This window comes from Myxine glutinosa, chromosome 4 (genome assembly GCF_964187855.1).
Source record: "Myxine glutinosa chromosome 4, kmMyxGlut1.1, whole genome shotgun sequence".
In the NCBI taxonomy this organism is placed as follows: domain Eukaryota; kingdom Metazoa; phylum Chordata; class Myxini; order Myxiniformes; family Myxinidae; genus Myxine; species Myxine glutinosa.
In genome coordinates this window covers 89,029,801-89,041,169 of record NC_136264.1, presented here as the reverse complement: position 1 = coordinate 89,041,169, position 11,369 = coordinate 89,029,801, and the positions used below count along the sequence as shown (strand labels likewise).

Below are 11,369 nucleotides of genomic sequence, written 5' to 3'. Positions count from 1 at the left end.
AAGATAATGTCGCTCCATTTAAAAACGCTGGTCTACTTCGCTGGTGGCACTGGCAGACTCAGCTCTCCATTGTTTATATAGCAATTCCTGGCATGCCTTAATCACCCCAAAGCTAAAGATGAAGGTGTGGCTTCGTAATCGGGGCATTGTCAATTATATAAACACAAACACAATAATTATATAAACAAACACAGCGATTGTGGCATATTCGCCATTGCCTTTGTTAAAACCCTGTTGGAAGGTCAGGATCCTTGCCACCAAAACTACATTTACCCTAGCCATCACCTTCATCAGCACCTGCCACTCTACCCTGCCACCATTCCCCTCCGCCATTATCAGAAGAACACCTAATGTTTTGTATGAATGTTGAGTATGTTATGTAAAGCTTTACTAAAACTGCCATGTATCTGTTAATTACAAAATGTATTGACAAAATGTATAAATAGATGGGTAGAAATAGATAATAAAACATTTTAAAATCATCTCTGTTAAATTCCTACCACATGTAATTCCAATGACTTTGTACCTGATTGAAGAGCACCATTCTGTCAACACATTCCTTCAAGGTGAACAACACATCCGCAGATGGCGCAGACCCATCGGCCGATGGGACCGATCCACAGATGGGTTCCAACATATACACTTGGTAGTGTATTTGAGTGCATACACTCGGTATTGCACATACACTTGGTAGCGTGCACACACTCGGTAACGTGGTAGAGCACATACACTTCGTAGAGTGCATACACTCGGTAGAGTGGTAGAGTGCATACACTCGGTAGGGTGGAAGAGTGCATACACTCGGTTGAGGGTAGAGTGCATGCACTCGGTAGGGGTTAGATGTGCATTCACTCGGTAGCGTGGTAGGGTGCATACACTCCATGGAGTGGTAGGGCACATACACTCAGTAGGGTGGTAGCATGCATACACTCTCTAGAGTGGTAGCGTGCATACACTCCGTAGTGTAGTAGGGTGCATACACTCAGTAGCATGGTAGGGTGCATACACTCGGTAGCGAGTAGGGGGGATACACTCAGAGTGGTAGAGTGCATACACTCGGTAGGATGGTAGCGTGCATACACTTAGTAGAGTGGTAGGATGCATACACTCGGTAGAGTGGTAGCGTGAATACACTCCGTAGCGTGGTAGAGCACATACACTCGGTAGGGTGCATACACTTGGTAGAGTGTTAGAGTGCATATACTCGGTAGAAGGGTAGGGCATATATTCACTTGGTTGAGTGCATACCTCCGCCGGGATGACCAGTTTACGTTTTGACCTCCTTCTGTCATAACTCGTCCATAACTTTGTGAAATACCATGATATATATATATCGTTCCTGGCCCCATCACTCAATGGTGAAACAACATGTAAATAATTTTCAAATTTTATCAGATCCGGGTCCGGATCTTCACCAAAATCGAATAATTTCTTCCTTGCTGCACACAACCTGTCTACAAAGTTTCGTCCAAATTTGTCCATACCTTTTTAAGATATCCTGCCCACAGACAGACGAACAAACAGGCAGACAGCCAAGACAGACAGACAGACAGACAGACAGACAGACAGACAGACAGACAGACAGACAGACAGACAGACAGAAAGAAAGAAAGAAAGAACGAAAGAAATCATCACCTCCGAACATCCACCTTCGGCGGCTCAGGTAATAAATAGTAACCAAGACACTTATTAATAAACGACGTATTTACAGGATCGAACACGCTTTATTGAATGTGGTCGACGGGCATCGAGCATAAAATGCACCTCTTTCCAGATCGGTGCCAGTATTGTATGAAATGATTTATTTATTTCTATACGTACTGTATAGTGTATACTGTATATAACACAACTTTGTACGTGTGTGAGTTAATGCACGAGGTGGCGCTTTGCGCGGATTTTCGCCGGTGGGCGGGGCGTGCGTGGGCGGGCCGTGGGCGGAGCTTCGTTCGGCGGCAAACGGCAAACGGAAAAAGCGAGCCGTTGGAGTGAGCTAGTCAAAGCGCACCCGGCACGGGCTCGCACGGCTATGTAGCGGGTCAGCGGTCAGCCGCTGGGCAGGTGAGAGCGCGGTGGGGGGCGCGACTGTCCATGGGTGGCACCGAGGAACCTTTTGCTCGGTTCGAAATGCCTGAGGTTCCGTGACGCGCGCGGTGGCCTGTGCGAGGTGTACAGTGCCGGGAGATGGTGTATGCCTGATGGGGTTATGAAAGGGGGGGTGGTGGACGTGTGGATCTGAAAATCCGGTTGGGGGTGGGAGGGGCATTGTGCGATTCGCGTACGCCACGTCCCTCCGCGGGTGCTTGGTACGCGCGCGTTCAGCCGGTACTGTCGGACCCGCTTTCCCGCCTTCTCCGACGGTAACTTTTTCGGTTCTCGAGCTCAACGAGGAACCGTTTTGGTCCCGCTCGGGATTTTTGGCCCCACGGTGCCGCGTATGCTTCGGATCGACCGGTCGGTCGTGGGGACCGTGGCGGGCTTTTCGCGCCCGGTCCATTTCATTGAATTAGGGACGAAATTGGTGCTGATTACGTACCGGACGGGTCTATCGGTGTCGGTGCCGATACCCTGGGAAAGACCCAACGATGGGAGTAAAGACGCCGCAGGCCGGGAATAGGCCTCAACTAACACATCATTGTGCTCGGTGCGGTGTTGGCATCGTTTCAACATTTGAATTCCGTACCGGTTGAGCGGCACCATCGGTAACCTTCCGACCCCCTGGACGACAATGGGCTCGGAGCGCGGGGACGAGACCGAAACACGATAAGCGCCAGGTGATCCCCAATTTGGCGCGCATCGGGGTTTCGCTCTCGGGGACATCGCGGGAAACGCTCACACAATGGTCCAAGTCGCCACAGACGCTTTTACTCGTGGACACGTTGTGTCCGTCGTTTTGCTCGAGCCATTCGCTCCGTGCCTCGTTCGGTTCGACCGGGTCGAGGTTTAACGAGGTGCGAATATCCCCTGGTGCGCTTTACGCCATCGACCCTCAGCGAGTCGTTCGCTCTGCATTCTGACACCGACAAAATACGAAGCAACGCGTTGCTCATGCTCATCCGTACGGCGCGCGGTGATGCACCTGTGCAGCGTACAGGTTTGTGCACACCTCACGTACGCTGCGGTTCGTTTGTGCTTTTTCCCTACTATTCGACGTATGATGGATGGATGCATCGACCTTCACTTATTCAATGCTGATCCTTCAAGCTGGGCTCTTGCTCGGTGAGTGGTGATGAGCTTTTGCTCGGTGAGTGGTGTTGGGCTCTTGCTCGGTGAGTGGTGTTGGGCTCTTGCTCGGTGAGTGGTGATAAGCTCTTGCTCGGTGAGTGGTGATGAGCTCTTGCTCGGTGAGTGGTGATGAGCTCTTGCTCGGTGAGTGGTGATGAGCTCTTGCTCGGTGAGTGGTGATGACCTCTTGCTCGGTGAGTGGTGTTGGGCTCTTGCTCGGTGAGTGGTGTTGGGCTCTTGCTCGGTGAGTGGTGATGAGCTCTTGCTCGGTGAGTGGTGATGAGCTCTTGCTCGGTGAGTGGTGATGAGCTCTTGCTCGGTTAGTGGTGATGAGCTCTTGCTCGGTGAGTGGTGATGAGCTCTTGCTCGGTGAGTGGTGTTTGGCTCTTGCTCGGTGAGCGGTGTTGGGCTCTTGCTCGGTGAGTGGTGTTGGGCTCTTGCTCGGTGAGTGGTGTTGGGCTCTTGCTCGGTGAGTGGTGTTGGGCTCTTGCTCTGTGAGTGGTGTTGGGCTTTTGCTCGGTGAGTGGTGTTGGGCTCTTGCTCGGTGAGTGGTGATGAGCGCTTGCTCGGTGAGTTGTGTTGGGCTCTTGCTCGGTGAGCGGTGTTGGGCTCTTGCTCGGTGAGCGGTGTTGGGCTCTTGCTCGGTGAGTGGTGTTGGGCTCTTGCTCGGTGAGTGGTGTTGGGCTCTTGCTCTGTGAGTGGTGTTGGGCTCTTGCTCTGTGAGTGGTGTCTTGCTCTGTGAGTGGTGTTGGGCTCTTGCTCGGTGAGTGGTGTTGGGCTCTTGCTCGGTGAGTGGTGTTGGGCTCTTGCTCTGTGAGTGATGTTGGGCGTTTGCTCGGTGAGTGGTGTTGGGCTCTTGCTCGGTGAGTGGTGATGAGCTTTTGCTCGGTGAGTGGTGTTGGGCTCTTGCTTGGTGAGTGGTGTTGGGCTCTTGCTCGGTGAGTGGTGTTGGGCTCTTGCTCGGTGAGTGGTGTTGGGCTCTTGCTCGGTGAGTGGTGTTGGGCTCTTGCTCGGTGAGTGGTGTTGGGCTCTTGCTCGATGAGTGGTGTTGGGCTTTGGCTCAGTGAGTGGTGATGAGCTCTTGCTCGGTGAGTGGTGATGAGCTCTTGCTCGGTGAGTGGTGATGAGCTCTTGCTCGGTGAGTGGTGATGAGCTCTTGCTCGGTGAGTGGTGATGAGCTCTTGCTCGGTGAGTGGTGTTGGGCTCTTGCTCGGTGAGTGGTGTTGGGCTGTGGCTCAGTGAGTGGTGATGAGCTCTTGCTCGGTGAGTGGTGTTGGGCTCTTACTCAGTGAGTGGTGCTAAGCTCTTGCTCGGTGAGCGGTGATGAGCTCTTGCTTGGTGAGCGGTGTTGGGCTCTTGCTCGGTGAGCGGTGTTGCAGTGTTGAGCTCCTGCTTGGTGAGCAATGTTGCGCTCCTGCTCGGTGAGCGGTGTTGCAGTGTTGGGCTCTTGGTCGGTGAGCGGTGTTGCAGTGTTGGGCTCTTGGTCGGTGAGCGTCGTTGGGCTCTTGCTTGGTGGGCGGTGCTGACCTCTTGGTTGGTGAGTGGTGTTGACTTCTTGCTCGGTGAACGGTGTTGGGTTCTTGCTCGGTGAGCGGTGTTGGGTTCTTGGTCAGTGAGTGGTATTGGGCTCTTGCTCGGTGAGCGGTGTTGGGCTCTTGCTCGGTGAGCGGTGTTGAACTCTTGCGCGGTGAGTGGTGTTGAACTCTTGCTTGGTGAGCGGTGTTGAACTCTTGCTCGGTGAGCGGTGTTGAACTCTTGCTCGGTGAGCGGTGTTGAACTCTTGCTCGGTGAGCGGTGTTGAACTCTTGCTCGGTGAGCGGTGTTGAACTCTTGCTCGGTGAGCGGTGTTGAACTCTTGCTCGCTGAGCGGTGTTGAACTCTTGCTCGGTGAGCGGTGTTGAACTCTTGCTGGGTGAACGGTGTTGGGCTCTTGGTCGGTGAGTGGTACTGACTTCTTGCTCAGTGAGCGGTGTTGGGCTCCTGTTCGATGAGCTGTGCTGGGCTCCTGGTCGGTGAGTGGTCTTGGGCTCTTGGTCGGTGAGCGGTGTTGGGCTCTTGGTCGGTGAGCGGTGTTGGGCTCTTGTCCAGTGAGCGGTGTTGGGCTCTTGGTCGGTGAGCGGTGTTGGGCTCTTGGTCGGTGAGCGGTGTTGGGCTATTGGTCGATGAGCAGTGTTGGGCTCTTGCTCGGTGAGCATTGCTGGGCTCTTGCTCGGTGAGCAGTGCTGAGCTTTTGCTCGGTGAGCAGTGCTGACCTCTTGCTTGGTGTGCAGTGCTGACCTCTTGCTCGGCATGCAGTTCTGACCTCCTGTTCTGTGAGCGGTGTTGGGCTCTTGCTTGGTGAGCGGTGCTGACCTCCTGCTATGTGAGCGGTGTTGGGCTGTTGCTCTGTGATCAGTACTGACCTCTTACTCCGTGAGCGGTGTTCGGCTCTTGCTTGGTGAGCGGTGCTGACCTCTTGGTCGGTGAGCGGTGCTGACCTCTTGGCCGGTGAGCGGTGCTGACCTCTTGGTCGGTGAGCGGTGCTGACCTCTTGGTCGGTGAGCGGTGCTGACCTCTTGGTCGGTGAGTGGTGCTGACTTCTTGCTTGGTGAGCGGTGCTGACTTCTTGCTTGGTGAGCGGTGCTGACTTCTTGCTCTGTGAACGGTGCTGACCTCTTGCTCCGTGAACGGTGTTGGGTTCTTGCAAGGTGAGCGGTGTTGGGTTCTTGCTAGGTGAGCGGTGTTGGGTTCTTGCTAGGTCAGTGGTGTTAGGCTCTTGGTCGGTGAGCGGTGTTGGGCTCTTGCTGGTGAGCGGAGTTGAACTCTTCGGTGAGCGGTGCTGACCTCTTGGTTGGTGAGCTGTGCTGACCTCTTGATTGGTGAGCGGTGCTGACCTCTTGCTTGATGAGCGGTGTTGGGCTCCTGGTCGGTGAGTGGTCTTGGGCTCTTGGTCGGTGAGCGGTGTTGGGCTCTTGGTCGGTGAGCGGTGTTGGGCTCTTGGTCGGTGAGCGGTGTTGGGCTCTTGTCCGGTCAGCGGTGTTGGGCTCTTGGTCGATGAGCAGTGTTGGGCTCTTGCTCGGTGAGCAGTGCTGGGCTCTTGCTCGGTGAGCAGTTCTGAGCACTTGCTCGGTGAGCAGTGCTGACCTCTTGCTTGGTGTGCATTGCTGACCTCCTGCTTGGTGTGCATTGCTGACCTCTTGCTTGGTGTGCAGTGCTGACCTCTTGCTCGGCATGCAGTTCTGACCTCCTGTTCTGTGAGCGGTGTTGGGCTCTTGCTTGGTGAGCGGTGCTGACCTCCTGCTATGTGAGCGGTGTTGGGCTGTTGCTCTGTGATCAGTACTGACCTCTTACTCCGTGAGCGGTGTTCGGCTCTTGCTTGGTGAGCGGTGCTGACCTCTTGGTCGGTGAGCGGTGCTGACCTCTTGGTCGGTGAGCGGTGCTGACGTCTTGGTCGGTGAGCGGTGCTGACTTCTTGCTTGGTGAGCGGTGCTGACTTCTTGCTCTGTGAACGGTGCTGACCTCTTGCTCCGTGAACGGTGTTGGGTTCTTGCAAGGTGAGCGGTGTTGGGTTCTTGCTAGGTGAGCGGTGTTGGGTTCTTGCTAGGTCAGTGGTGTTAGGCTCTTGGTCGGTGAGCGGTGTTGGGCTCTTGCTGGTGAGTGGTGCTGACCTCTTGGTTGGTGAGCTGTGCTGACCTCTTGGTTTGTGAGCGGTGCTGACCTCTTGGTTGGTGAGCGGTGCTGACCTCTTGCTCGATGAGCGGTGTTGGGCTCTTGCTCGGTGTGCGGTGTTGGGCTCTTGCTCGGTGTGCGGTGTTGGGCTCTTGCTCGATGAGCGGTGTTGGGCTCTTGCTCGATGAGCGGTGTTGGGCTCTTGCTCGATGAGCGGTGTTGGTCTCTTGCTCGATGAGCGGTGTTGGGCTCTTGCTCGATGAGCGGTGTTGGGCTCTTGCTCGATGAGCGGTGTTGGGCTCTTGCTCGATGAGCGGTGTTGGGCTCTTGCTCGATGAGCGGTGTTGGGCTCTTGCTCGATGAGCGGTGTTGGGCTCTTGCTCGATGAGCGGTGTTGGGCTCTTGCTCGATGAGCGGTGTTGGGCTCTTGCTCGATGAGCGGTGTTGGGCTCTTGCTCGATGAGCGGTGTTGGGCTCTTGCTCGATGAGCGGTGTTGGCCTCTTGCTCGATTCGCGGTGTTGGCCTCTTGCTCGATTAATGGTGTTGGCCTCTGTCTCGGTGAGCGGTGTCGGGCTCCTGCCCGGTGAGCTGTGCTGGGCTCTTGCTCGGTGAGCCATGTTGGGATCTTGTGTTGTGAGCATTGTTTCGCCCCTGCGTTGTTGGGATCGGTCTTGCTCCCCTGCGCTGTTGGGAGCAGTTTTCTGCTGCCGTGAGCGGTCTTCTGTCCCTGCCCTGTCGTCAGCGGTCTTCTGTCCCTGCCCTGTCGTGAGTGGTCTTTAGTACCTGCGCTTTTGTGAGAGGCCTTGCTCTCCTGCGATGTCATGAGTAGTCTTTAGACCCTGGTCTGTCGTGAACGTTGTTGCACCCCTGAGTGGTCTTGCACCCCTGCACTGTTTTTGCACCCCTGTCTTCCGTGGTTGGGAGTGGTGTTGCACTGTTTTGTGGTTGTGAGCGTTGTTGCACTCTTGCGTGGTTAAGAGCAGTGTTGCGCTCTTCAGCGACGATGTGCTGTTGTGCAGCCATTTGTGTTAATGCTGTTGCTTGGCTGGGGTGCTGCCCTCATGAGCAGCGTGGGCTCTCAGGTGGTTCCGAGGTGTCCAGTGGAGCCAAGATGTTTCTCGACCAGTTGCACCGAGGTGTCAAGGTGTCGTCTGGCATTAAGGTGGTGTTGTGCGTTACTGAGGTGGTGTAGTGCAGGGCCGAGGTGCAGGGCCATGAAGTAAATAAACATGAGGTGACGAAAAGTGGGTTGGTAGTGAAATGCCTGCGTACGTAATTAATTAGTCGTTGTTCGGGGAAATTCTCGAGAGATATTCTTTAGTTCTTATTTTAGAAGTTATGCACAAGTACACTTTGAATCAATATATATATATACAGGGTGAATCAAAAGTAGCGCCCGCACCCGATTTCTCTTTTTTTAGCTGTCATATTCTTTCTGGGATGTCATGTTAATAATTGTCTTGCAGATTATTAATTTTCTTTATTTATTTATTTTGGTTTTTGTTTTGCAGGTTATTGCTGAGAGTTTGGAAAGTTACTGAATTTGCACCAAATTGAACCATGAATTACCTTTCAATGAATCAATGCATTGAGGCCGTGAAACATTACTACAAATGTAATGAACAATCAACGATGGTGGCACGCCGTTTGGCACAGGAATTCGATATTAACCCACCCCAGGGAAGAAACATACGATTGATTGTCAAGAAATTTGAAGCAACAGGGTCGGTAGCCACTGCAAAGAACTCCGGTCGTCCGAAAACGGCAACAAATGTAGCTAAGGCTGAAGAAGCCATCAGGAGACTGGAACAAAGTCCGCAAAAGTCAACTCGCCGTTTATCTGCAGAGTTGGAAGTGAGCCAATCGAGTGTTATCTGTATCCTTCACCAGAAAAACGGGAAACATTACATTCCACGCTTACTGCATGCCCTTCATGATGGAGATGACGACTGCCGTCTTCAATTTTGCGAAGAGTTCTTAGCTAAACTTGACGAAGAGGACACAATGCTAGACAACATCTGGTGGTCAGATGAGGCATGATTTAAGCTTAACGGCACAATTAACAGACACAATTGTGTCTACTGGGCTGCGGAGAACCCAAGAGTGACAGTTGAGAAGGAGGTAAATTTACCTGGCGTGACAGTTTGGGCAGCCATATCTCCATTCGGGATAATTGGACCCTTTTTCTTTGAGGGATCTGTCACTGCAGAAATTTATCTGGATATGCTGCAAACCTTCTTTTGGCCCAGGGTACAAGATCAGGACTGTTATTTCCAGCAACATGGAGCTCCACCTCATTATGGACGTCATGTTCGTCAGTGGCTTGATGAAAACTTTCCCGGAAAGTGGATCAGCCGCTGCGGTCCGATCGAGTGGCCGGCACGCTCGCCAGACCTTACACCTCCAGATTTCTTTCTTTGGGGGCTCATGAAAGACCTTGTTTATCATGAAAGGCCTTGTACCATTCAGGAATTGAAGGCTCAAATCACTGCAAAGTTTGAGGAAATTGATATCGAACTCTGCAAGCGTGTGTGCCACTCTGTGCCTGCTCGGCTGCAATTGTGCATCGATCACGAGGGAGAGCACTTTGAAAATTGCAAGTAAAACAGCTTGGTACACTTCCGTAATAATTTTCCCCCGAATAAATGGTTAGATAAACATGTCATTCATTTATTTCTACCTTCTTGTACAGTGCAATACAAATGGCAAACAAACAATCAACTGACAGAAATATATATACATACAGTCACGTGAAAAAGTAAGGACACCCCATGTAAAGTTTTGACTTTTTCAACATATTTCAACATACAGCTATTTGATCTTCATTTCAACAATATTGACAGATAAAGGTGAAATAATATAACAAATATCATGAAAAATTTACATTTTGTAGTCCATTGTATAATTTAAATAAACATAAATGCAAATTTCGCATGTGGAAAAAGTAAGTACACCCCTACATTTATCACTACATCAAATACCTAAAATTAGAATCAGGTGCACCAGCTCAGGTGCAAATGATTAGAACATCGTTAGAGAGGATCTTGGAGGAACCTGTCTTATTTAAACCTCAGACATTTAGTTTGGTTTGCTCTTTGTTGTTGAAGTGTGCGGCCTCACCATTCCTATATCAAAAGAGCTCTCTGAGGCCTTCAGAAAGAAGGTTATAGATGCCTACGAGTCTGGGAAGGGATTTAAAAAGATCTCCAAACAATTTGAAATCAATCATTCGACTGTCCGGAAGTACATCTACGAGTGGAGAAGATTCCAAACAACCGCCAACTTGTTCAGGCCAGGCCGCCCCAGCATGTTCAGCCCGAGAGCAGACCGCAAGATGCTGAAAGAAGTCTCGAAGAACCCCAGAATGTCATCACGGGACCTACAGGTAGCTCTTGCCACTGTTGATGTCAAAGTGCACGAGTCCACCATTAGAAAGAGGCTGCACAAATTTGATCTACATGGGAGGTGGGCCAGGAGGAAACCTTTTCTGTCCAGAAAGAACATCAGGGCAAGACTAAAGTTTGCCAATGAACACCTCAGCAAAGACCAGCACTTCTGGAACAATGTGCTCTGGACAGATGAGTCAAAGGTAGAGCTATTTGGCCACAGTACCAGAAGACATGTTTGGCGAAAACCAAAGACAGCATTTGACCACAAGAACCTGATACCAACTGTAAAGAATGGTGGTGGAAATATTATTGTTTGGGGCAGCTTTGCTGCATCAGGGCCTGGGCAGCTCACCATCATAGAATCCACTATGAATTCTTCATTGTACCAGAGGGTGCTTGAGGATAATGTGAGGCCATCTGTCGGAAAGTTGAAGCTCAATCGAAGGTGGACCTTGCAACATGACAATGACCCTAAACATACCAGTAAATCCACCAAGGAATGGCTGAAAAGAAAGAAATGGAGGGTTCTGGAATGGCCAAGTCAAAGCCCGGATCTAAATCCCATCGAGATGTTGTGGAGGATTTTGAAACGAGCTGTGCATGCAAGAAACCCCTCAAACATCGCACAGCTGAAATAATTCTGCATGGAGGAGTGGGCACGATGTCAGAGACTGGTAGACAGTTATAAGAAACGCCTACTTGTAGTTGTTTCTGCCAAAGGGGGCAATACCACCGATTAGAGCCAAGGGTGTACTTACTTTTTCCACATGCGAAATTTGCATTTATGTTTATTTAAATTATACAATGGACTACAAAATGTAAATGTTTCATGATATTTGTTATATTATATCACCTTTATCTATAAATATTGTTGAGATGAAGATCACATAGCTGTATGTTGAAATATGTTGAAAAAGTCAAAACTTTACATGGGGTGTACTTACTTTTTCACGTGACTGTATATACGTGGTGTGTTCAAAAAGTATCCGACCTTTATTTTTCGTGCATAAAAAAAAAGAAGCTAGGGAGGCGTTGATTGGTGCATGTATGTAGGCGATCCTAATGCGCACGTGTGAATTTTTTCCCACCTGCAGAAGCTGTCATTCGAC

The 11,369-nt window shown here is 51.2% G+C and overlaps 1 protein-coding gene across 4 annotated transcripts in view; it reads left to right on the top strand.

The window, feature by feature from the left end:
• Positions 1-1,957: 1,957 nt before the first annotated feature.
• Positions 1,958-11,369, top strand: part of LOC137424968 (uncharacterized) — a 70,039-nt gene continuing 60,627 nt past the window's right edge. Inside the window, exons 1-2 of one of the 4 annotated variants that reach the window (XM_068112900.2) lie at positions 2,034-2,058; positions 3,085-3,216. The gene's annotated coding sequence lies outside the window, so the exon portion shown is untranslated. Of the gene's footprint in view, positions 2,059-2,335; positions 2,358-3,084; positions 3,217-11,369 lie in introns of those variants that run through there. The other 3 variants (XM_068112898.2, XM_068112902.2, XM_068112901.2) reach the window with 3 other exon arrangements.